Source organism: Hyla sarda, chromosome 6 (assembly GCF_029499605.1).
Source record: "Hyla sarda isolate aHylSar1 chromosome 6, aHylSar1.hap1, whole genome shotgun sequence".
In the NCBI taxonomy this organism is placed as follows: Eukaryota; Metazoa; Chordata; class Amphibia; order Anura; family Hylidae; genus Hyla; species Hyla sarda.
In genome coordinates, this window is record NC_079194.1 from 28,181,594 (window position 1) to 28,208,704 (window position 27,111).

At 44.5% G+C, this 27,111-nt stretch overlaps 1 long non-coding RNA gene across 2 annotated transcripts in view; it reads left to right on the forward strand.

Annotated features, from left to right (window-relative positions):
• The window catches only part of LOC130277382 (uncharacterized), a 144,009-nt gene that overhangs the window by 35,884 nt on the left and 81,014 nt on the right, over nt 1-27,111 (forward strand). For both annotated transcript variants that reach the window (XR_008845447.1, XR_008845446.1), the window contains exon 3: nt 5,748-5,832. This is a non-coding gene — a long non-coding RNA (uncharacterized LOC130277382). The remainder of the gene's footprint in view (nt 1-5,747; nt 5,833-27,111) is intronic.

Below are 27,111 nucleotides of genomic sequence, written 5' to 3' on the forward strand. Positions count from 1 at the left end.
CGCACTATGTACATTTGAGGCCTAAATTGGTGATTTGCACAGGGGTGGCTGATTTTACAGCGGTTCTGACATTAACACAAATAAATAAATACCCACATGTGATCCCATTTTGGAAACTACACCCCTCACGGAACATAACAAGGGGTATAGTGCGCCTTAACACCCCACAGGTGTTTGACAAAATAGTTGGATGGGAAAATGAGAAAAACAATTTTTTTCGCTAAAATGCTGGTGTTACCCTAGATTTTTCATTTTCACAAGGGAAAATAGGAAAAAAAGCCCCCCCAAAATGTATAACCCCATTTCTTCTGAGTAAGAACATACCCCATATGTGCATGTAAAGTGCTCTGCGTGCGAACTACAATGCTCAAAGAGAAGGAGCGCCTTTGGGATTTTGAAGAGAAAATCTGTCTGGAATTGAAGGCCATGTGTGTTTACAAAGCCCCCATAGTGCCAGAACAATGGACCCCCCCCCCACATGTGACCCCATTTTGGAAACTACACACCTCACGTAATGTAATAAGGGGTGCAGTGAGCATTTACACCCCACACCCCTCACTGTTCCATAGATATGTCAAACGCCAGTGGGGTATAAATACTCACTGCACCCCTTATTAAATTCTATGAGGGGTGTAGTTTCCAAAATGGGGTCACGTGGGGGGGGGGGTTGACTGTTCTGGCACCACGGGGGGCTTTGTAAACACACATGGCCCCCGACTTCCATTCCAAACAAATTCTCTTTCAAAAAGCTCAATGGCGCTCCTTCTCTTCTGAGCATTGTAGTTCGCCAGCAGAGCCCTTGACGTCCACACATGGGGTATTTCCATACTCAGAAGAAATGGGGTTACAAATTTTGGGGTAATTTTCTCCTATTACCCCTTGTATCCGAATTTAACGAAAAGTCAGCAAACACCTGTGGGGTGTTAAGGCTCACTGGACCCCTTGTTACGTGCCTTGAGGTGTGTAGTTTCCAAAATGGTATGCCATGTGGGGGATTTCTGCTGTTCTGGCACCATAGGGGCTTCCTAAATGTGACATGCCCCACAAAAACCATTTCAGCAAAATTCACTCTCCAAAATCCCATTGTCGCTCCTTCCCTTCTGAGCCCTCTACTGCGCCCTCCGAACACTTTACATACACATTTGAGATATTTCCATACTCAAGAGAAATTATGTTACAAATTTTGGGGGGATTTTTCATCTATTACCCCTTGTAAAAATTCAAAAACTGGGTCTACAAGAACATGCGAGTGTAAAAAATGAAGATTTTGAATTTTCTCCTTCACTTTGCTGCTATTCCTGCGAAACACCTAAAGTGTTAACAAACTTTCTGAATGTCATTTTGAATACTTTGAGGGGTACAGTTTTTATAATGGGGTCATTTATGGGGTATTTTTTAATAAGAAAACCCTTCAAATCCATTTCAAAACTGAAGCGGTCCCTGAAAAATTCTGATTTTGAAAATTTTGTGGAAAATTGCTGCTGAACTTTGAAGCCCTCTTGTGTCTTCCAAAAGTAAATACATGTCAACTTTATGATGTTATCATAAAGTAGACATATTGTATATGTGAATCAATATATAATTTATTTGGAATATCCATTTTCCTTATAAGCAGAGAGCTTCAAAGTTTAAAAAAAAATGCAACATTTTCAATCTTTTCATAAAATTTTTGAATTTTTCACCAAGAAATAACGCAAGTATCGACAAAAATTCACCACTAACATAACGTAGAATATGTCACGAAAAAACGATCTCGGAATCAGAATGTAAAGTAAAAGCATTCCAGAGTTATTATTGCTTAAAGTGACAGTGGTCAAATGTGCAAAAAATGGCTGGGTCCTTAATGGGGTACTCCGGTGAAAACCTTTTTTCTTTTAAATCAACTGGTGGCAGAAAGTTAAACATATTTGTAAATGACTTCTATTAAAAAAAATGTTAATCCTTCCAGTACTTATTAGCTGCTGAATGCTACAGAGGAAATTCCTTTCTTTTTGGAACACTGAAGACATCTCTGTCCATTTTAGCAACCGTGCATAGCAGATGTAGGCTAAGGGCAGCATGGTGGCTCAGTGGTTAGCGCTGCTGCCTTGCAGTGCTGGGGACTTGGGTTCAAACCCCACTAAGGACAACAATAAATAAAGCGTTATTATTATTATTATAATAACGTCAGCAGAGAGAACTGTGCTTGTGATGTCATCAGAGAGCATTCCAAAAAGAAAAGAATTTCCTCTGTAGTATTCAGCAGCTAATAAGTACAGGAAGGATTAAGATTTTTTAATAGAAGTAATTTACAAATATGTTTAACTTTCTGCCACTAGTTGATTTGAAAACATTTTTTAAAGTACCCCTTTAATCAATGTCATTTATCTTCCATAAATTGTGAAATAAAGAAGGTTCATCCTCGTCCCTTTACCCAAAGAACCCGACAAATTCCTCTTTGCCATGGGTCACATGGTTTCTTCTATGGAGAGAGCCGGCCTCCATGAGCCTAGCCTTGGACAATGGAAGCGTAATCACCTGGACATGCTACATGCTACCTCCGCACAGTGTATGATGCAGCCTCACAGGAGGGCTTTATTTTGTATTTTTCTAGTTTTATTTGAAATTTACTACAAAGAGTAAGAATTGGTTTAAGATAAAAGACTGGTACGATCACAGGGGATTGGAGGGGGGGGGGGACATCAAAGGAAAAATCGATGATCTAGCAGGAAAATTAATATTACAAGATCCAGTGACTCCAACTGTGAAGCACAGCTCGTGAGTCATAAAGCAACAGGATACACAGAAAGCAGACGTATTCTGTACCTGGGATCTGCGGGAGGGGAAAGCAGGCGGCAGAAGACTGAAAAGAGCATTTGTTTGTTCAATGTTATCAATACGATTCACTTCAATGAAGTCCTTAGTATTTATAGGTAAAGACAAAAGGTCAGTGGTCTCAAATTGCGGCCCTCCAGATGTGGCAAAATTTCAACTCCCAGCACGCCCGGACAGCCAACGGCTGTCCGGGCGTGCTGGGAGTTGAAATTCTGCCACATCTGGAGAGCCACAGTTTGAGACCACTGGTGTAGGTGTTTGTTAAAGGGGTAAAACTTTTTTTTATTTATATCAACTGGCTCCAGAAAGTCAAACAGATTTGTAAATTACTTCTATTAAAAAAAAAATCTTAATCCTTTCAATAATTATCAGCTGCTGAAGTTGAGTTGGTGTTTTCTGTCTGGCATCAGCGCTCTCTGCTGACATCTCTGCTTGTGTCGGGAACTGCACAGAGTAGAAGAGGTTTGCTATGGGGGATTTGCTTCTAAACTGGGCGGTTCCCGAGACAGGTGTCATCAGAGAGCACTTAGCCAGAAAAGAACAACTCAACTTCAGCAGCTCATAAATACTGCCAAGGGACTGGCGCAAGGCTAATGTGGTACCAATCTTCAAGAAGGGCTCTAGGTCTTCGCCAGGCAATTATAGACCGGTAAGTCTAACGTGCATTGTGGGTAAATTGTTTGAAGGACTTATAAGGGATTACATACAGGAATACATAGGGGATAATTGTATTATAAGTGATAGCCAGCATGGGTTTACTAAGGATAGAAGTTGTCAAACCAATCTAATTTGCTTTTATGAAGAGGTGAGTAGAAGCCTTGACAGAGGAATGGCTGTGGATATAGTGTTTCTGGATTTTGCCAAAGCGTTTGATACTGTCCCTCACAGACGTCTGACAGGTAAGTTAAGGTCCTTGGGCTTGGAAACTTTAGTTTGTAACTGGATTGAACACTGGCTCATGGATCGTACCCAGAGAGTGGTGGTCAATGATTCGTACTCTGATTGGTCCCCGGTTATTAGTGGTGTACCCCAAGGTTCAGTACTGGGCCCGCTGTTGTTTATTTATTTATCAATGATATAGAGGATGGTATTAACAGCTCTGTTTCTATCTTTGCAGATGACACCAAGCTTTGTAGCACGGTACAGTCTATAGAGGATGTGCATAAGTTACAAGATGACTTGGATAGACTAAGTGTCTGGGCATCCACTTGGCAAATGAGGTTCAATGTGGATAAATGTAAAGTTATGCATCTGGGTACTAATAACCTGCATGCGTCGTATGTCTTAGGGGGGATTAAACTGGCAGAGTCACTGGTAGAGAAGGATCTGGGTGTACTTGTAGATCACAGACTACAGAATAGCAAGCAATGTCAGGCTGCTGCTTCCAAAGCCGGCAGGATATTGTCATGTATCAAAAGAGGCATGGACTCGAGGGGCAGGGACATAATACTCCCCCTTTATAAAGCATTGGTACGGCCTCACCTGGAATATGCTGTTCAGTTTTGGTCGCCTGTTCATAAAAGGGACACTGCGGAGTTGGAAAGGGTGCAGAGACGCGCGACTAAACTAATATGGGGCATGGAACATCTTAGCTATGAGGAGCGATTAAAGGAGTTACAATTGTTTAGTCTTGAGAAGAGACGTTTAAGGGGGGATATGATAAACGTATATAAGTATATAAATGGCCCATACAAAAAATATGGAGAAAAACTGTTCCAGGTTAAACCCCCCCAAAGGACGAGGGGGCACTCCCTCCGTCTGGAGAAGAAAAGGTTTAGTCTAAAGGGGCGGCACGCCTTCTTTACCGTGAGGACTGTGAATTTATGGAACGGTCTACCTCAGGAACTGGTCACAGCAGGAACAATTAACAGCTTTAAAGCAGGGTTAGATACATTCCTGGAACAAAATAACATTAATGCTTATGCAGAATTATAAAACTACATCCCTTTCCCTTATCCCCTTACATCCTTCCCTTCAATCCCCTGGTTGGACTTGATGGACGTATGTCTTTTTTCAACCATACTAACTATGTAACTGAAAGGATTAAGATTTTTTTTAACAGAAGTCATTTAAAAATCTCATAGTGTCCGTGAAGAGAAAATAAATATCGGCACTCACCAGCGTGGCTGCAGGGTCTTCTTTTATTGAGACATGCTCACATATGGGGTACAGAAGAGAGGGGTGGTGGGGGGACAAGTGGTGGCGACCGAGCTCTAGTTTCGCGCACTTGGTGTGCTTGGTCTGGCCATGACCCATGATGCCTATGACTGCCTTATATACAAGTGGACCTGGCGCTTCACCTATCACGCACCTGAACATCTCTCACATGATCAGGTGACGTGGTAGGAGGGGAAGTAGAAACATGCTGAAAGCTCCGTCTTATCGTTTAACCCTATGTTGCCCGTGGCATTGGATTTAATGATCCATAGTGTCTCCACTCGTAATAATTTTGTCTCAATTTGTTCATATTTATTACATGACACTTTTTCTAAGCCTACGAAGCGCAGTACATCTGGGTTATTATCGTGGGCTTCCCTTACGTGGGCCTGCAGACGGGACGCTCCTGGCTTTCCAGCGCGCATGGTATAGAAATGTTCCCTGATGCGCGTCCGGAGCTGGCGTTTGGTCTGGCCCACGTAAAAGAAACCGCAGGGACATATTATTGCATAAGCAATGTTTTTCGTGCGACAGGTAATTAACTCTTTAATAGTATGAAAAACTGCTCCTAGCCTCACGTGTTTCGTTTCCCAGCAGTTTCATCTGCATTGGTTGCAGTTTACACATTGGTAAGTGCCTTTAGGTGGGATGTCTCTAAGCCATGTTTCTTTTTTCTCTGATTTTGTACTACTCTTAAGTTTCTTTCTTAGTTTATCACCTATGGTGACATTTTTTCTGGATGTTATGCGGGGCTTATTTTCTGCTCTTTTTTTCAGGTCCTCATCGGCTTCCAGTAGAAACCAATTTCTACGTATAGCTCGTTCTATCACTGGATTCATAGGGGTATTCTGGAATACAAAGGTGAATCTTTCTTTTAGATTTTCTGAATTGTGAAGTGGATTTTTGTCTTTCAGCAGATCTTCCCTCTTAACTTTCTCTGCTTTTTTTTCAACCATAATTTATTACATCATCTGGATAGTTGCGTTCTTTTAACCTTGTTGCTAACTCATTAGCTTGTGTTAAAAAGGTGTTATTTTTACTATTTGAAGCAAGAAACAAAGATGCCAGCCCACTCCTGTAAGCGCCCGGACTGGATTTGGACTAATCTGGTTAAGTAATGAACAAAGGAAGGGATGTCCAGCGCAGACTCTTGTGCAAAGGGAACTTCTTTATTGATTAAAATTCATAGTTGCTAAGGGATACAACAAGGATTCTTGCAGTGTGACGCATTTCAGCCCGCAGGGCCTTAGTCATACACATGTGTATGACTAAGGCCCTGCGGGCTGAAACGCGTCACACTAAAAGGATTCTTGCAGTGTGACGCATTTCAGCCCGCAGGGCCTTAGTCATACACATGTGTATGACTAAGGCCCTGCGGGCTGAAACGCGTCACACTGCAAGAATCCTTGTTGTATCCCTTAGCAACTATGAATTTTAATCAATAAAGAAGTTCCCTTTGCACAAGAGTCTGCGCTGGACATCCCTTCCTTTGTTCATTATTTTTACTATTATTCCTTTTAAGGCAAATTAAATGCCCATGAGGAATGTTCTTTTTTGTCAGAAACCTGTGGGAACTGTTAAATTGTAGCAATGTGTTCTTAGCTACTGTCTTTCTAAAGTTTTCAGTAGTGATATGACTCTCTTCAATCAGGAGTTTCAAATCCAAGAACTCCGAAGTCTCGCCACCATAGTTATCAGTGAAATGCATATTCTCGCTATTATTATTTAAATATGCTGTAAACTCATTGAATAAAGTTTCTGTGCCAGTCCACACTAGAATAATGTCGTCAACATAGCGATAATACATTTTTATGAAGGGGAGGTATGGATTAGTGGTACTGTTTATAAACCGATTTTCAAAGCTTCTCAAAAATAAATTAGCATAAGCACAGGAGACCGGTGTCCCCATCGGGGTGCCGGTCTCCTGTTTATACCATTGTTTACCATGCATGAAAGTGCTGTTATGAAGCACACACTTAAGGCCCTCTATGACAAATTCGATCATGTTGTCAGAAATGTTTGCTTGCACGAGGGACTCCTTCACTGCCTGTATACCCGCATCGTGAGGGATACGGGTATACAGGCTAGTGACGTCTATCGAACATAAATTGCTCCCTCCTTCTACATGAACCTCCTTTAAAATTTGGAGGAGGTGCTTAGTGTCCTTTACGTGTGACAATATAGCTGTCTGTAATGGAGTAAGTATCCAATCTAGATATTGAGACAGGAATTCTGTCGCTGAGCCGATCCCGGACACAATTGGCCTGCCTGGGGGTCGGCTCAGCGACTTGTGGACTTTAGGCAAGTGGTACCATCGTGCTGGTTTTGCAGTACAGTGATCCTTCAACTTACAATGGCCTCAACATACAATAGTTTCAACATACAATGGTCTTTTTTGGACCATTGTATCTTGAAACCAGACTCAACATACAATGCTATGGAATCTGCGAAACCTGTCAATGGCTGGAAGAACGGACCAATCAGAATGGACATTCACTGGTAAAACCCGTGTATTCCTAAAGTGCATGCACTGACTGGTGCCTGGTAGCGCCCCCTACAGTACAGGGAGGTACTAAATGTTCTGTACTCTTTACCTGTACCAGGGTTAGCTGCTCCTTTGGACACCAGGTAAGGGCGGCTCCATTTTCCTTTTTTTAAGACATTGCATGTTCTGTACAAGACCCTGAAGAAGCTCCTGTCCTCTACATAGACCAGTGTTTCCCAAAGAGGGTGCCTCCAGCTGTTGCAAAACTACAACTGAAGGCTGTCCAGGCATGCTGGGAGTTGTAGTTTTGCAACAGCTGGAGGTGCCCTGGTTGGGAAACACTGAAATAGACAGTGATTTACAGTTCCCAGCAGATCTTTATTACTTTTATATATAAGGATTTGCTTTATCTATATTAGTTATCTTCTTATTTATCTTTTATCCTCACTTTTTCCTATTTTTGGATGACATTTTGGTGGCTTCAGAACCAATTACATTTAGATTTTTAAAAATTTAGATTTTTTTTCCCTTTGTTGAAAAAACTATTTTCCTTACTAAGGTTATCAATAGACTTCTTATCTTATTGGAATCCTGTAGCTAGCTTCGCTATGCATTCTCTATATATACCATCAATGTCAGGAGGGAAGAACCCCAGGGGACCTATACATATATACGGTTGTCACTCTCACATGTCTGCTGACTAGATTTAGGTTTATTGGAAAAAAACTTATGTAGGCTGATTTCTCGAGTGGCCCTTGCCAAGTCTATTTCAAAGGTAGCCTCATTAACCCCTTAAGGACCGTTTTTTTTTTCCGTTTTTGCATTTTCGTTTTTTGCTCCTTGCCTTTAAAAAATCATAACTCTTTCAATTTTGCACCTAAAAATCCATATGATGGCTTATTTTTTGCACCACCAATTCTACTTCGTAATGACGTCAGTCATTTTGCCCAAAAATCTACGGTGAAATGGAAAAAAAAATCATTGTGCGACAAAATTGAAAAAAACAAAACGCCGTTTTGTAATTTTTGGGGGCTTCCGTTTCTACGTAGTACATTTTTCGGTAAAAATGACACCTTATCTTTATTCTGTAGGTCCATACGATTAAAATGATACCCTACTTATATAGGTTGGATTTTGTCGGACTTCTGGAAAAAATCATAACTATATGCAGGAAAATGAATATGTTTAAAATTGTCATCTTCTGACCCCTATAACTTTTTTATTTTTCCATGTATGGGGCGGTATGAGGGCTAATTTTTTTGCGCCGTGATCTGAAGTTTTTAACTGTACCATTTTTGCACTGATAGGACTTATTGATCGCTTTTTATTCATTTTGAAATGATGTAAAAAGTGACCAAAAATGCACTATTTTGGACTTTGGAATTTTTTTCCGCGCACGCCATTGACCGAGCGGTTTAATTAATGATATATTTTTATAATTCGGACATTTCCGCACACGGTGATACCATATATGTTTATTTTTATTTACACTGTGTTTTTTTTTTTTTTTTATTGGAAAAGGGGGGTGATTCAAACTTTTAATAGGGGAGGGGTTAAATGATCTTTATCCACTTTTTTTTCACTTTTTTTTTGCAGTGTTATAGCTCCCATAGGGACCTATAACACTGCACACACTGATCTTCATCATTGATCACTGGTTTCTCATAGGAAACCAGTGATCGACGATTCTGCCGCATGTCATTCGGCGATTCAGCAGTCATTCGGCGATCGAACAGCGAGGAGGCAGGTAGGGGCCCTCCCACAGTCCTGTATGCTGTTCGGGATGCCGAACAGCCCACTGAGCTAGCCGGCAACTTTCGCTTTCGGTTTTAGCCGCGCGGCTCAGCTCTGAGCGCGCGGCTAAAGGGTTAATAGCGCGCGGCGCCGCGATCGGCGCTTCGCACTATTAGAGGTGGGTCCCGGCTCACTATGACGTACCGGTACGTTCTTGGTCCTTAAGGGGTTAAAGCATTCTGAGAGTCCGTAAATGAGACCTTTCGTGAGGAGGGATATGGTAGCTAAGTCCAGCGGGTCAGTTGTGAGGTTAATAACATTGGAGTTTAGCTTTTGTTCCTCCATGTTGCGGTCCTCTTCTTCTTTGGTTCCTGCATTGGTGAGTCTTGGTCGGTTTTTCTTTGCCCTTTGTCTTCCTCTTCTAATTCTTTTTCTTTCTCTAAAGGAATGGCTTCATTTCTGTTGTTAGGTGTTTGTTCAGATTGCGATTGTGTTTCTTTAAGCGTTTTTTTCTCTGTTATGTTGTGGTGGTTTGTGATTGGATTATTTTGATATTTTTCTGTTCTGGGTTTGTAATTTCTGGCTTTTTTATTTCCTGATTTGTTCACCGGATATTTATTCTGCCAGATGAACTCCTGGTTATTGTCATAGTCCCTTTTATCTCTGATAAATTTGTCGCGCTTCTTAATTTTCAGATCTTCCTGTAGTGGTAGCAATTTGTCTTTTAGTTTCTCTAAGAATAGGTTAGCTTTTGATATATTCCAGTTTTGCTTCCTGTAGATGTTTTGTGATTTTATCGTGCTCTATGCGGTTGCGCGTGAGGACTATATGGAGCAGCTTCATGGCATGTTCATGATGAGCTTGAATCCATGCTTGGGTAAAAATGGCATCATCCTGAAAAATTCCCGTTTGCTTGTACATGCGCAGGCCTCTAGGAGCTCTGTCACATTGTTCATAAGATTGCACTAAATGGATTGTCCACAAGGATGCAATTTCCTCGTCGAAATACGATGTTCTAGGGTCTTCAGACTGATAACTTCTATGTCTTCCTTGAGATTGCAGTCAAGGAAAAATCCCCCCACGTCCTCTCTCCCTGTGAGTATCGCTGCATCTAATTGCTCCAACATATCGTGCTCATCCGTTTCCATAATTTCCAGGTGTACTTAACTCTTGCTGACTGGCAGGTCTGCTGCGCGTGCTCTGCACTATTAGAGATACAGATAAGTAACAATTCACATAGAAGGTAGTGCGGCACTGCGTGAGTGTACTGGACGCAGGATGACAGGTAGGAGTCGGTGTAGCTGTAATGCCTCAGGTGGTGCTCAGATAATGTAAGCAAAGTTCATAGTGTTCGTGAAGAGAAAAGAAATATCGGCACTCACCAGTGTGGCTGCAGGGTCTTCTTTTATTGAGACATACTCACATATGGGGTACAGAAGAGAGGGGTGGTGGGGGGACAAGTGGTGGCCACCGAGCTCTAGTTTCGCACACTTGGTGTGCTTCGTCCGGCCATGACCCATGATACCTATGACTGCCTTATATACAAGTGGACCTGGTGCTTCACCTATCACGCACCTGAACATCTCTCACATGATCAGGTGACGTGGTAGGAGGGGAAGTGTGTTAATTTACAAATCTGTTTAACTTTCTGGAGCCAGTTGATATATATAAAAAAAAAAGTTTTTTCCTGGATAACCCCTTTAAAGTGAATATCCAAAGATTAAAGGGGTACTCCCCTGGAAAACATTTCTTTTTCAATCAACTGGTGGCAGAAAGTTATACAGATTTGTAAATGACTTCTATTAAAAATTCTTAATACTTCCAGTACTTATCAGCTGCTAAATGCTCCACAGGAAGTTATTTTCTTTTTGGATTTCCTTTCTGTCTGACCACAGTGCTCTCTGCTGACACTTCTGTCCATTTTAGGAACTGTTCAGTGCGGAGAGGTTTGCTATGGGGATTTGCTCCTACTCAGTTCCTAAAAAGTTCCTACTAAAAGGATAAGTGATAACTAGCTGCTCAAGAGAACAGAAGTCCCTTGCCCCCCAGTTGAATGAAGCCCCAAAGTGCATGCTCGGCCTTTGTTCCATTCACTTATAATGAGACTTCCCAAAATAGCCAAGCACGGTGCCCAACTATTCGTAAAAATTCAATTTAAATTTGGGACCCCATTAATGGAAATCTGTCAGCCTGTTCACCCATACTAAACCCAATACATTGGGCTATAGTGCGGGTGGACAAGAGTCCAGCAAGGGTCACTTACTTAAATATGTCCAGTAGGTCCTGAGATATGTCCCCCAGAACATCCTCTGCAAAATTCAGTGAATTGCGCAGGGGTGTGGCTTTGCCGGTTCAATTTACATATTCATTGTCTCCAATTCACGAGGAGTCTGCGAAGCCCCACCCCCTGGGTGCGATTTACTGAATTTATCAGAAGATCTTCTGGGGGATATATCTCAGGGCCTACATCTTTTGATGTATTATAGTCAAGTTAGTATTTTTGATCAGTGGAGTTCTGGGTGCTGAGACCCCTAAGATCACTTACACGAAGGGCGAGAAGTGCTCGGCTGAGAGCTGTGCCCCTTTGTTTCTGATTATCCCACCTCAGCTTTCTTCATAGAGCGAAGCATGACAAGTGCAGATTCTCAAGTTTATAAGACTTTATATGAATTTGTGCACCGGTTCTAGATAGTTTTCTCTATTACATGGCATCAGGGAACTGGAGGGTTTTTACCATTCATCCTCTAAATTGTGGATCTTCCTAGAGACACATGTAGCTCAGCTCCCTCTCATGGGCCTCCCTTGGCCCTCTGTTTGACTGTTTGGTTCCCACAGACCTACTACTTACTCTCCATTCTATATGTGAGGTGTGTAAGACGTACTTACCGAAACTCGTCTTGTTCACTCCAGATGGCCCTTTCACACCTATATTGGGCAATAGGTTTTTCCCTTCTAGTCTGAACTCACTGTATTTCCTGACTAGGCAGCGTAGCTCTTCCTTCATTTGCTGACAAGGGTACTCTGGTACTCTAGACATGTTATCCCCTATCCAGGAGGAGGCGTGATGGCTATGTTCTAGCCATCTCGCCCCCTCCCATAGACATGAATAGTGGGGAGCATGGCCCCCTAGATCAGACATGTTATCCCCTATCCTTTGGATAGTGGTGGAGCACCCCTTTAAAGGACCCTCCTACCCCTTGTGGACATCCCCCTGCTATCCCCTAGGACACCCCTACATGCCCTGGAATATGTCCAACCAAAACACTTCTTAAGTCCCTTTCACACTGCCGGTATGCCCCGTCAAATACGGCCATCAAACTCCCATTTTTTTTTGCAGTTTGACAGACGTAATTTTGACGTGTCATAACGGCCAACAACGGGTCCCGATGGACCCTATTATAGTCAATGGGGTCCCTCGAGCACCGTTATTTTCAGAGAGAATAGCTGGAGAAAAAGACGTTGCAAGCACAATTTTTTATCCGGCTATTCTCGATCCTAAAGTGTAGCCTTAACTTCCAGTAGAGAGTATCTGGCAGGGACAGGGATCTCCCCCCTTTTGAATCCCTCTGCACGGACACTTCTCCACCCCTAAAGACAGTCCCGCAAATGTATGCCCTTCTACTAACCTCACACTCTGATAAACCTCTTTCATACAGTTTATACGGGCATGGCAAAGGGAACTGGGACCAAGTCGGTGACCCTCCAGCTGCTCTCCAGCAGGATTCCAAAGGCAAATTATAAACTTTTGACTCAATGGTATCGAGACCCTCCTGTTCTTTATAAAATGTTTCTGCATGTCCCCGACTCCTGCTGTACATGCGGAAGGCAAGTAGGCACAATGTCACATATTCGGCGGGGCTGTACCCTGCTCCAACCTTTTTGGACTACGGTTACAGAGGTTTATCAAAACCTGTGTAGAGGAAAAGTGGGCCAGTTACCCATTGAAACCATTAAGATTGCTTGTTTTATTTTTCACAGGCCTTTTTGAAAATGAAAGAAGAAATCTGATTGGTTGCCACGGGCAACTGTACCTCTCTTCGTCTATACAGGTTTTGATAAATCCCCCCAATAGACCTCATTGTCAAGATTACAAGGACTCAGATAGATAATGATCCAGCCCACTTGCTGTAATCTATCATTTCGGGTTCTCTCCGATTTATTTCCAAGTCATTGTATCGCTTTATTTTGTTGGGGGCGGAGCAGGTGATACCCTGGCTGTGGAAGGACACTTGACCTTCTCTTATAACAGAATGAATTGCAGAGATTGCTCATCTACACCGCATGGAGAAACTTCTGTCAGATTCCCATAAATTCCCATAAACGTCATTGGAAGCCGTGGATAGATATTACCATTTCCGACTTCTATAGAGCGATGTCCTCCTCTTAGCCGGTGTCTCACCTGCGCTACTGCCTTTTTTGCTTTTTCATTTTCGTCTGAAACATTTTTCCCAGAGAAGTGAATTCCGTGTTTCTCATCCCATTCTTCCATTTGAGCTCCTGGCTAGGCCATAACGAATCTCCTCATGAATTCCTGCTAATGTATTTGGATGACCTGCATTTACAGTGACCCCCCGACCTACGATGGCCCCCGACATACGATAATCGTCACTGCTCATGCCGTCCCGTCATCCAATAGGAGCAGCGTGCGTAGCGATGTGATGGCGGCGACGAAGAGCGAGGATGCTGGAGCGTCGGGGACACCCCGGGGATGCGGCAACAGAGATGGAAGGCGACATCCAGGGCAGCGGTGACGAGCAGTGATGGTCCGGAGCGGCGGGGACAGGTGAGTACAACTTCCTATACCAGTGGTTTTCAACCTGCGGACCTCCAGATGTTGCAAAACTACAACTCCCAGCATGCCCAGACAGCCAACGGCTGTCCGGGCATGCTGGTGTTGTAGTTTTGCAACATCTAGAGGTCCACAGGTTGTAGACCACTGTCCTATACTTTACATTGCACGGATCCCTCAACATACAATGGTTTCAACAAACTATGGTCCATTTGGAACGGATTACCATCGTATGTTGAGGGACCACTGTATATGACACTGAGTATATCGTTTCAGTACTGTTGTAACCCAGATGTTTTGTTTCTGTTTGTTGAGGCGCTTTGTGGTAGTCCTTGGGGGGTGTATGGTAGTGGTGGTATGGTATCGGTATATGAGGGGTTAATGTTAACCCTATAGTTCGTGTCGCCAGGCTGAGGGCTGGTATGCTGAGGCAATGCTCCGGCCTATCGCCGCCCTTCCCAGTAACGATAGGTGCATGAAATGACTGCAGATCCACAAGGAGATTGAACTTGAACTTGAACAACTTTACTTAAGTGCTTGCGATACATCCAAGGCACAGTAACAGTCTCACACAAACAGTCCTTATATTGCTCAGTGACTGACAGTTGTTGCGGACCTTGAGCTATTTAGAAAGTCTCTGAATTTAGGGTAGATATTTGCAGATCCGTCCGGATTTAGGGGTTATATTAGGTCCGGTGATGCTGCAGAGTGTCTGGGAATTGATACACTCTCTATTCTGAATTACTCAGCCGTTGCCGCAAGGCTCAGGCCTAACTCACTGCGTTAGTTGCTGCGCAGATCCTTCTCGTTTGACAGCCCAGGAACAAGAGAGAGAAGGGGGCAGGAGGGGGGGGGTGAATCCGATTGGTCCCAACGTCTGTCATTCACCATCACAGAGAGTAATGGGATTACTTACGTCACAGGGCCTCCAAAGGTCCTTTAAGCAGAATACCATAGAGTTTACCTAGTCACGTGACCCGCAGGTACTGCAACGCTATGGAACAGGTAATTTAACTATTTATTTACATCTATATTACCATATTTACATTAACCTTAAATAAATTACTGGTCTATGAGCTGGAATAGAGGCGACAAGGGGTAAACTATGTAACAGGGATCCCTACGTCCTAGGGACACTGGCTATGGGGACCCACACATACATAGGTACCGTATAACATGCGGTACCGGGACACCACACACTTATCCTCAGTGTTGTATTTTTGTTTCCCTTCCCTTCTCCCCCCTCTTTTTTCTTTTTTGTACCCCCTTCCCCTTTCCTCCTCCTTTTCTTATTGAAAAATCTATAAACATTTAGAAAGAAAATCTGTGCACCTGATGCTCTCTAAGATGGGCTAACAGGCACAAAGCATTTAGTTGTGTGCTACCCCCTTTTGTTTTTGTTAAAGATGTTATCCACTGTTTTACAAAATATAATATGCTGCTCAGGGAAATATAGAAAAAAAAACATACTTACCTAGCCATTCTTCCCCGCTGGTTCCCCACAGCTCTTGTTCGGCTCCATGCATTTGTTTAGTAACTACTAGATGATGTAGTTGCTATTGTTGACCATGGCATCCAAGGGGTTTAACCCCTTAAGGACTCAGCCCATTTTGGCCTTAAGGACTCAGACAATTTAATTTTTACTTTTTCATTTTTTCCTCCTCGCCTTCTAAAAATCACAACTCTTTTATATTTTCATCCCCAGACTAGTATGAGGGCTTGTTTTTTGCGCGACCAGTTGTCCTTTGTAATGACATAACTCATTATATCATAAAATGTATGGCGCAACCAAAAAACACTATTTTTGTGGGGAAATTAAAACGAAAAACGCAATTTTGCTAATTTTGGAAGGTTTTGTTTTCACGCCGTACAATTTATGGTAAAAATGACGTGTGTTATTTATTCTGAGGGTCAATACAATTAAAATGATACCCATTATTACATACTTTTATATTATTGTTGCGCTTAAAAAAATCACAAACTTTTTAACCAAATTAGTACGTTTATAATCCCTTTATTTTGATGACCTATAACTTTTTTATTTTTCCGTATAAGCGGCGGTATGGGGGCTCATTTTTTGCGCCATGACCTGTACTTTTTTTTGATACCACATTTGCATATAAAAAACTTTTAATACATTTTTTATAATTTTTTTTAATAAAATGTATTAAAAAAGTAGGAATTTTGGACTTTATTTTTTTTTTCGTTCACGCAGTTAACCGTACAGGATCATTAACATTTTATTTTAATAGTTCGGACATTTACGCACGCGGCGATACCAAATATGTCTATAAAAATAATTTTTTACGCTTTTTGGGGGTAAAATAGGAAAAAACGGACGTTTTACTTTTTTATTGGGGGAGGGGATTTTTCACTTTTTTTTACTTTTACATTTTTTTACATTTTTTTTTACACTTGAATAGTCCCCATAGGGGACTATTCATAGCAATACCATCTGCAGCTTAAATATTTATTATTTGCTATATAAACCTCGTCCGTTGTTACGTTCTGACCTCAGATCGTTTCTACCCCGCTGTAGATGCCGTCACGTGCGTGAACCGAGATAAAAAGAGATTCTCTGTGTATAATGTGACAGGACATTTATATCATTACAAGGACGCCGCAATATAATATTCCGCTGTTGTATAAAAACACAGAGCGCTGTCTAAAAGTACACAATCTAAGCCTGGAGATAATTTAATGGATACGGCTAGACGAAATAAAATTATCATCAGAAATGCCTGGGCTAATACAATCTGAGCGTAAAACGATACACAGTTCTGAGGAGCAAAATGCATCATTTCGTATCGAGGATGAATTTCGTCAACATTGTTTAAGCTAAGCGAGGATATAAATTACATTTCAAATAGGATTGGAAATCATTTACGTCCCGGTGATGATGGCATAATCATGGCTCGGGATGCCCATTACCCCCTAGGGCATTGGCTTACCGCATTATAGAGATCAACAATATTTATGCAATGGTGATAGTTTCTATACTATATTTATACAAAAACTCTTTTATAATATATATACAAATATATACAAATATATATATATATATATATATATATATATATATATATATATATACATATATATATTTGTGTGTGTGTATATATACATATATATATATATATATATATATATACATATATATATATATATATATATATATATATATATATATATTATTCATATATTTATTATTACTTCTATATTTTTTATCTCTTTTCATTTTCTTTTTTCTTTTCTTTTTATTATAATTTTTTATACTGTGTGTGTATATATATATATATATATATATATATATATATATACACATATGTATATATATATATATATATATATATATATATGTATATATATGTATATAATGTGTGTATGTATATATATATATATATATATATATATATATATATATATATATATAGTATTTTGGTTTATCATTGCTTTGAGCCCATGATGTTGTTAGGATTCGGCAGGCTGGATGTGGATCCTCTGTGTCAGCGAGGGGGTGGCGTGGACCGTGTCGGTGGACCGGTTCTAGGTTGCTACTGGTATTCACCAGAGCCCGCCGCAAAGCGGGATGGTCTTGCTGCGGCGGTAGCAACCAGGTCGTATCCACCGGCAACGGCTCAACCTCGCTGATTGCTGAGAAGGCGTGGGACAGAAGGACTAGGCAGATGCAAGGTCAGACGTAGCAGAAGGTCGGGGCAGGCGGTAAGGTTCGTAGTCAATAGCAATAGCATGAGGTCAGGAACACTGGTAAGGCAAACACTATAAACGCTTTCTCTGGCACAAGGCAACAAGATACGGCCAGGAAGTGAAGGGGAAGTGAGGTTAAATAGACAGGGAGCAGGTGGAGGCTAATTAGACGCGCGCGCCAGGACGATACAGCCGGGGACCGGGACAGGTGAGTGACTTGGGATGCGATTCGCGAGCGGGCGCGTCCCGCTATGCGAATCGCATCCCCGCCGGCAGTGTCAGTGCAGCGCTCCCGGTCAGCGGGTTTGACCAGGGCGCTGCAGAGAGAGGAACGCCGCGAGCGCTCCGGGGAGGAGCAGGGACCCGGAGCCCTCGGCGTAACAGATGTCAACTTATATTAAGATGTGATATGCATTTATTACCTCTATGTGCCCTTTTTTCCCCTTTTCGTGCACGTGATTTGTTTATACTATTGTCTCTGACCTTTCCCAGAGTTCCGTGCAGCCAGAGACAATACATCAGAAGTCACACGGTTTTCGGGGGAGTGCGGCTATGCTGCAATGTGTGGTGGGTGGCTTTCCTCCGGAGACCATGTGACCTCTAACATTTTGTAAATCCCACCCACTGAAGCTTAGCTAAGCTCCATCTGCATCGGACCCCAGGAATTGTGGATGGGATTTATAAGACATCAGAGGTCACGTGGTCTTTCAGGTAATCCACCCACACACACTGCTGCATAGACACCGTCAACTTCTGATGTATTGTCTCTGGCCGCACAGACTATGTGACTCTGGGGAATATACTGTTACCATTAAGATATACCTGTGTTTCCCAACCAGTGTGCCTCCTGCTGTTGCCAGTATGCTGGGAGTTGTAGTTTGGCAACAGCTGGAGGCACACTGATTTTGAAACACTGAGATATACTATGATGGCAGACTATGATCCTATCCATGGCCCTTAAGCTGGCAAGAGAAAGATGACATTTACCTTTTAGAATCCTCGCTAAACATAAGGAAAATGATTAATCTTTGCTTTGCCAGTGTTTAGCTGATATTTCCTAATACTGAGGTGTATTTGCCAGACAATGAAGTCTTAAATATTGATGCATACTCCAGCCTCCGATGCTTTTTATGAGACATTTATGGCAATGTGTTAGGAGTTGTGCCACGATCAGACATGCTGACAGCGGATGCACTCCTCCGCTTCCCAGCATACCCCATACTGCGATTTGCATCCCTCGATGTGATCGTAGCCTTCCCACTGTCTCTTATCTCCCCCGTCATCTCCATACACTTCCTGCTTGCTGGGGGCGCGCGTCCCCACCTCCTAGGGCTCTGTGAAATTTAAAGGGACAGTATTCATTTAATTGGTTCTTGCTATCCCATGACCCTATAAGTACAGGCATTTCCTGTCGGATCTTTTTGCCTTATCAGCCTGAGAGAAAGCATTTGTGCCTTGCCTTGCCGTGTTCCAGACCCTGTTGCTATGTACCCTGACCTTGCGCCTGAGCGGCCAGCCCTCTGACCTCTTGCTTCATGACCTGACCTTGCTACTGTGCCACTTGCCCTGACCTCCTGTCTGTCCTGACTACGATTTGCTTATCCATCCAGTATCACGTTACATATCGGCCGCCTGTGTAGACGAGTCGTATCAGGGGTAGCGACCTGGGTGCCGCCTGCCACTGCAAGTCCATCCCACTTTGCGGCGGGCTCTGGTGAAACCCAGCGGCACCTGAGACTCCGCTCTCTGATATGGCTCACGTCATCATCCACACAGGTAAGGCGGATCCACTATACCTCAGCCGTAACACAATGTAATAAGAAATTTTCCAGTCGATGGAAATGTATCAATGTATCAAATGTGCCCAATGGATTAACATTTGCTTAACCTCACTCTTGAAGAACAGAACTCTATGTACATTATATAGAAGACTTATGAGTGGAAAAGACTTGTGTAGATGAAGAGTGGCAGAGTTGGTTATGGTCATATATCAGTTTATAAGCTTTGTTTAAAGGTGATTTTTTAAATGAACTGGTGCCAGAAAGATACACAGATTTGCAAATTACTTCTATTTAAAAATCTTAATCCTTCCAGAGCTGCTGTATGCTACAGAGGAAGTTGTGTAGTTCTTTCCAGTCTTACCACAGTGTTCTCTGCTGACACCTCTGTCCATGTCAGGAACTTTCCAGAGCAGGAGAGGTTTGCTGTGTCTGTCAGCGTAGTTTCCAGGGCATGGAGGTGCTACCTGGAAACAGGCCAGTACATCAGGAGACTGGGAGGAGGCCGTAGGAGGGCAACAACCCAGCAGCAGGACCGCTACCTCCGCCTTTGTGCAAGAAGGAGCAGGAGGAGCACTGCCAGAGCCCTGCAAAATGACCTCCAGCAGGCCACAAATGCGCATGTGTCCACTCAAACGGTCAGAAACAGACTCCATGAGGGTGGTATGAGGGCCGACGGCCACAGGTGGGGTTTGTGCTTACAGCCCAACACCGTGCAGGACGTTTGGCATTTGCCAGAGAACACCAAGATTGGCAGATTCACCACTGGTGCCCTGTGCTCTTCACAGATGAAAGCAGGTTCACACTGAACACACGTGACAGAGTCTGGAGATGCTGTGGAGAACATTCTGCTGCCTGCAACATCCTCCAGCATGACTAGTTTGGCAGTGGGTCAGTAATGGTGTGGGGTGGCATTTCTTTGGGGGACCGCACAGTCCTCCATGTGCTTGCCAGAGGTAGCCTGACTGCCATTAGGTACCGAGATGAGATCCTCAGACCCCTTGTGAGACCATATGCTGGTGCGGTTGGCCCTGGGTTCCTCCTCATGCAAGGCAATGCTAGACTTCATGTGGCTGGAGTGTGTCAGCAGTTCCTACAAGAGGAAGGCATTGATGCTATGGACTGGCCGCCCGTTCCCCAGACCTTAATCCGATTGAGCACATCTGGGACATCATGTCTCGCTCCATCCACCAACGCCACGTCCAGGAATTAGCGGATGCTTTAGTCCAGGTCTGGGAGGACATCCCTCAGGAGACCATCCACCCCCTCATCAGCAGCATGCCCAGGCGTTGTAGTGAGGTCACACGGGCACGTGGAGGCCACACACACTACTGAGCCTCATTGTGACTTGTTTTAAGGACATTACATAAAGTTGGATCAGCCTGTAGTGCTGTTTTCCACTTTGATTTTGAGTGTGACTCCATATCCAGACCTCCATGGGTTGATAAATTTGATTTCCATTGATAATTTTTGGGTGATTTTGTTGTCAGCGCATTCAACTATGTAAAGACGAAAGTATTTCATACGATTAGTTCATTCATTCAAATCTAGGTAGTGTTATCTTAGTGTTCCGTTTATTTCTTTCAGCAGTGTATATTATGCATTCTCTATTCATAGGATAAGGCATATGTGTCTAAGAATCCGACCACTGTGACCCCTCCACAATCTCAAAAATAGGCACCAGAGTCTCACCTTGGAATGGAGTGTAAGGCTAATGTGACAATCAGATTAATTTGATATTTAGATCCCGATTAACTTGCAATAATTACTTCAGCAGGGACTCCTGTTAAAAGCAGGCGTCCCTGCTCTTCTACAGTACACTTAGCGTCTGGGTTGGGTGCAGAGCAAAGCAAATGTAGTGATTGAAAGCTGCTTTATATACCCCTTTACTAATTACCTTTAGAACAAAATAAATCTTAAATGCTAAACAACAAGTTTAGATGCCGACAAATCCACATTTTTTGCGCCAAATTGATTTATTTATCTCTGGTTGCAAGATAAGTGGTGCAAGATAACTTAGATTTTTTGATATTCTTTCTGGAATTGTTTATGCCAGATATGTGCATATGTCCCTGTGATTGTGATGGGACCTGCATGTAGCAATAATGTATTTGTCACGATTCGGCTTCCAGGTAGTGGATCCTCTGTGTCAGCGAGGGATTGGCGTGGACCGTGCTGGTGGACCGGTTCTAAGAGGCTACTGGTTTTCACCAGAGCCCGCCGCAAAGCGGGATGGTCTTGCTGCGGCAGTAGCAACCAGGTCGTATCCACTAGCAACGGCTCAACCTCGCTGACTGCTGAGAAGGCGTGGGACAGAAGGACTAGGCAGAGGCAAGGTCAGACGTAGCAGAAGGTCGGGGGCAGGCGGCAAGGTTCGTAGTCAGGATGGATAGCAGAAGTTCAGGTAACACAGGCTTTGGACACACTAAACGCTTTCACTGGCACAAGGCAACAAGATCCGGCAAGGGAGTGCAGGGGCAGTGAGCAGATATAGTCTGGGAGCAGGTGGGAGCCAATTAAGCTAATTGGGCCAGGCACCAATCATTGGTGCACTGGCCCTTTAAGTCTCAGAGAGCTGGCGCACGCGCGCCCTAGAGAGCGGAGCAGCGCGCGCCAGCACAAGACAGCAGGGGACCGGGACGGGTAAGTGACCTGGGATGCGATTCGCGAGCGGGCGCGTCCCGCTGTGCGAATCGCATCCCCGACGGCCATGACAGTGCAGCGCTCCCGGTCAGCGGGACTGACCGGGGCGCTGCGGGGAGAGAGACGCCGTGAGCGCTCCGGGGAGGAGCGGGGACCCGGAGCGCTAGGCGTAACAGTACCCCCCCCTTAGGTCTCCCCTTTTCTTTGTCCGGTAACTGCCTCCCCTGGAATGAGGACACCGGGAAAGACTGGAGGGTTTCCTCAACGGCAGGCAGTACAGCAGGAGTGGGAATGGGGAGGGAGGGCAGAGGGCGAAGCCTGGCACGGGGCAGTGTGTCACCAGGACGGGGGCCATGAGGAGGCACTGAGGCTTGCCTGACGGGACTGGGAGGGGGGGAGAGGCACTTCCTATGGCAGGCAGAGTCCCAGTTCTTGATCTCCCCGGTGGTCCAATCAAGGGTGGGAGAATGAAGCCGGAGCCAAGGCAGACCGAGGAGGACCTCAGAGGTACAGTTGGGGAGGACGAATAGCTCAATCCTTTCGTGGTGGGGTCCAATACACATCAGGAGGGGTTCTGTGCGGTAACGCACGGTGCAATCCAGTCTGACTCCATTGACCGCGGAAATGTAGAGCGGCTTGACTAGACGGGTCACCGGGATGCTGAATTTATTCACAAATGACTCCAAAATAAAATTCCCAGAGGCACCAGAGTCCAAGCAGGCCACGGCTGAGAGGGAGGAGTTGGCTGAAGGAGAAATCCGCACGGGCACCGTGAGACGTGGAGAAGCAGACTTAGAACCAAGAGACGCCACACCCACGTGAGCTGGGTGCGTGCGTGCGTTTCCCAGACGTGGAGGGCGGATAGGGCAATCCACCAAGAAATGCTCGGTACTGGCACAGTACAGACAGAGATTTTCTTCCCTACGGCGATTCCTCTCTTCCTGGGTCAGGCTAGACCGATCCACTTGCATGGCCTCCTCGGCGGGAGGCCCAGGCGTAGACTGCAAAGGATGCTGTGGGAGAGGTGCCCAGAGATCTAAGTCTTTTTCCTGGCGGAGCTCTTGGTGTCGCTCAGAAAAACGCATGTCAATGCGGGTAGCCAAATGGATGAGTTCTTGGAGGTTGGCAGGAATCTCTCGTGCGGCCAGCACATCCTTGATGCGACTGGATAGGCCTTTTTTAAAGGTCGCGCAGAGAGCCTCGTTATTCCATGATAACTCGGAAGCAAGAGTACGAAATTGGATGGCGTACTCGCCCACTGAAGAATTACCCTGGACCAGGTTCAACAGGGCAGTCTCGGCAGAAGAAGCTCGGGCTGGCTCCTCGAAGACACTCCGGACTTCAGCGAAGAAGGACTGGACTGTGGCTGTGGCAGGATCATTGCGGTCCCAGAGCGGTGTGGCCCAAGACAAGGCCTTTCCTGAAAGAAGGCTTACTACGAACGCCACCTTAGACCGTTCTGTAGGAAACAAGTCCGACAACATCTCCATATGCAGGGAACACTGAGACAAAAATCCACGGCAGAGTTTAGAGTCCCCATCAAATTTGTCCGGCAGGGACAAGCGGAGGCTAGGAGCGGCCACTCGCTGCGTAGGAGGTGCAGGAGCTGGCGGAGGAGATGGTTGCTGCTGTAGCAGAGGCAGAAGTTGCTGTAACGTGGCGGTCAACTGCGACAGCTGCTGTCCTTGTTGGGCAATTTGCTGCGATTGCTGAGCGACCACCGTGGTAAGGTCAGCGAGACTTGGCAGCGGCACCTCAGCGGGATCCATGGCCGGATCTACTGTCACGATTCGGCTTCCAGGTAGTGGATCCTCTGTGTCAGCGAGGGATTGGCGTGGACCGTGCTGGTGGACCGGTTCTAAGAGGCTACTGGTTTTCACCAGAGCCCGCCGCAAAGCGGGATGGTCTTGCTGCGGCAGTAGCAACCAGGTCGTATCCACTAGCAACGGCTCAACCTCGCTGACTGCTGAGAAGGCGTGGGACAGAAGGACTAGGCAGAGGCAAGGTCAGACGTAGCAGAAGGTCGGGGGCAGGCGGCAAGGTTCGTAGTCAGGATGGATAGCAGAAGTTCAGGTAACACAGGCTTTGGACACACTAAACGCTTTCACTGGCACAAGGCAACAAGATCCGGCAAGGGAGTGCAGGGGCAGTGAGCAGATATAGTCTGGGAGCAGGTGGGAGCCAATTAAGCTAATTGGGCCAGGCACCAATCATTGGTGCACTGGCCCTTTAAGTCTCAGAGAGCTGGCGCGCGCGCGCCCTAGAGAGCGGAGCCGCGCGCGCCAGCACAAGACAGCAGGGGACCGGGACGGGTAAGTGACCTGGGATGAGATTCGCGAGCGGGCGCGTCCCGCTGTGCGAATCGCATCCCCGACGGCCATGACAGTGCAGCGCTCCCGGTCAGCGGGACTGACCGGGGCGCTGCGGGGAGAGAGACGCCGTGAGCGCTCCGGGGAGGAGCGGGGACCCGAAGCGCTAGGCGTAACAGTATTGCATTTGTATTTAAAGAAATTAGAGTTATTAAAGGGGTACTCCACTGCCCCAGCGTTCAGAACATTTTGTTCCAAACGCTGGGGGTGGGCTGAGGGGCTCGGGACATCATGGCCATGCCCCTCGTGATGGCACACAACGCCCCCTCAAAGCAAGTCTATGGGATGGGATGTGGCAGCTGCCACGCCCCCTCCCATAGACTTGCTTTGAGGGGGCATGGTGTTACAGTGGAGTACCCCCTTTAACTGGTCACTACTGTTCACTGCCTGTTGATTATTCAGAAACTGAGGGTTCGCTTACCTATGGCTACAAGCAAGAGAGGGTTTAAGCATGCCTCGGCTGTGTGCATGCAAACTAAGCCTGTCTTTTTTTCTCCAGAATATCCTCACAGTCCCTGAAAGAAAAATTAAGGCCTCTGCCTTATCTCAGCAGAAGCAGTTTAGTGCGTGGTTTAACCCCTTCCTTACTTTGCTGCTACTGTTTCTTTAACTTATGCTTATATAACATTTGGCAAACATATTGCACCAGTAACCCCTTTCCCTCTGCATGCCAGCTATATACATACAGTTCACTGTAAACCATCATCCAGACCAGTGGCAGCCTGTTCTACCAGCACCATATCATGGCTAGTCGTAGGTAGAAGTTGTTGAGGTTTGGCCAGACAAGTAAGGGAAAGGAAGTCCTGTGTGTGTACTTGAAACAGTCCTGTGTGTTTTTGAAACAACAGCTGTGCTTTAATGATGTTTGTGAAGAGTTTTTGTTAGACATATCTTTATATAGGTGTTATACAGTTTGCAGAAAGGTGTACATCATTGTCACTATTCCCACTCCATGGAATCCTAGTTTACAGGGAATTTGGAAAGCATGTGTAAATTTCGATGGCACACGAAGGGGATGACTATTACTCCAGTGCTCACGACGCCTTAAAGGGGAACTCGGCTGTTAGACATCTTATCCCCTGTCCAAAGAATAGGGGATAAGATGTCTGATTGCGGGGGTCCTGCTGCTGGGGCTCCCCGCGATCTCCCGCAGCACCCGGCTTTCTAAACAAACACCAGGTTCCTGCGGCAGTGGTTGTTATGTCCCGGCCACGCCCTCTCCATTCATGTCTATGGGAGGGGGCGTGTCACTGACACGCACCCTCTCATAGACATGAATGGAGGGGGCATGGCCGCGACATCACGATCGTGGCCTCCGAGCGTTCTCAACAAAATGTTCAGAACGCCGGAACACCGGAGTACCCCTTTAACAAAACGAAACATCTCTACTACTAAATACATTTTTGGATTCTTCTGCTTTTCCTTCCTTTCGTCACTCTTTTTTAACTTGACTTTGAATTGTTTTTCAATTACCCATCGCTAAAATAAAGAAAACAGTGGAAAAGCGATTCCCATTGTTTGATAAAGGCATCAGCATCGGGGGAATTGATGGCGTAAGTGATGCTGCCCCTGACATGAACGGACATAAAATCAGAATCTGTTTGTTTTATTTCAATGGAACCAACAAAGCAGAACAGACATTATCCCTCCGAAGCAGCGAGAAGCCTCCTCATCGAATCATTGCGGGATATGAAACCATTTTACATTAGCGCTTTTATTACAAAACAATATGTCAGAGGAGACAATGTTATTACTTCAATGGCAAATGCAAGTGATTTGCTTACGGAACAGGATCAATTGATAGATACTGAACATTTTGCAGAAATTACTCAGGCTCCGACAGGCGGCTATATATTATCAGGAATGGAAGTGTGTTTGTTTCAATCAGAGCGGGATTAAACAATCTGGCCTTTATAGTTGGGTAAACTTCTACGAGGCGGAGGAGTAATACGCGCCATCTCCAAAAAATTTTTTCTTTTCACACACATTTAAAAGTTGACAATTCTGAATTACGTTTTGTACTCTTTTTGAGGGATGTAGGCTTAAAGGGGTACTCCGGTGGGGGAAAAAAAAATTCTGATCAACTGGTAGAAGAAAGTTAAACAGATTTGTAAATTACTTCTATATGAAAATCTTAATCCTTCCACTACTTATCAGCTGCTGTATGCTCCAGAGGAAGTTAAAGGGGTACTCCGGTGGAAATTATATTTTTTTCAATCAACTGGTGCCAGAAAGTTCAACAGATTTGTAAATTACTTCTATTAAAAAATCTTTATCCTTCCAGTACTTTTTAGCAGCTGTATGCCTCAGAGGAAATTCTTTTCTTTTTTAATTTATTTTTTGTCTTGTCCACGGTGCTCTCTGCTGACACCTGATGCCCGTATCAGGAACTGTTCAGAGCAGGAGAAAATCCTTATAACAAACCTATGCTACCATGGAGAATTCCTGATACGGATAGAGGTGTCAGCAGAGAGCACTGAGGACAAGACAAAAAAAGAAATTAAAAAAGCAAAGAATTTCCTCTGTTATATTTTTAAAAGATTTGTTATTGTTGTAATTAAATAATTGTTCAACTTTAGTTAGGCTCTTATGTACCCAAAATGTAAAGTTCAAAATTTTTATGTGAATATTCTG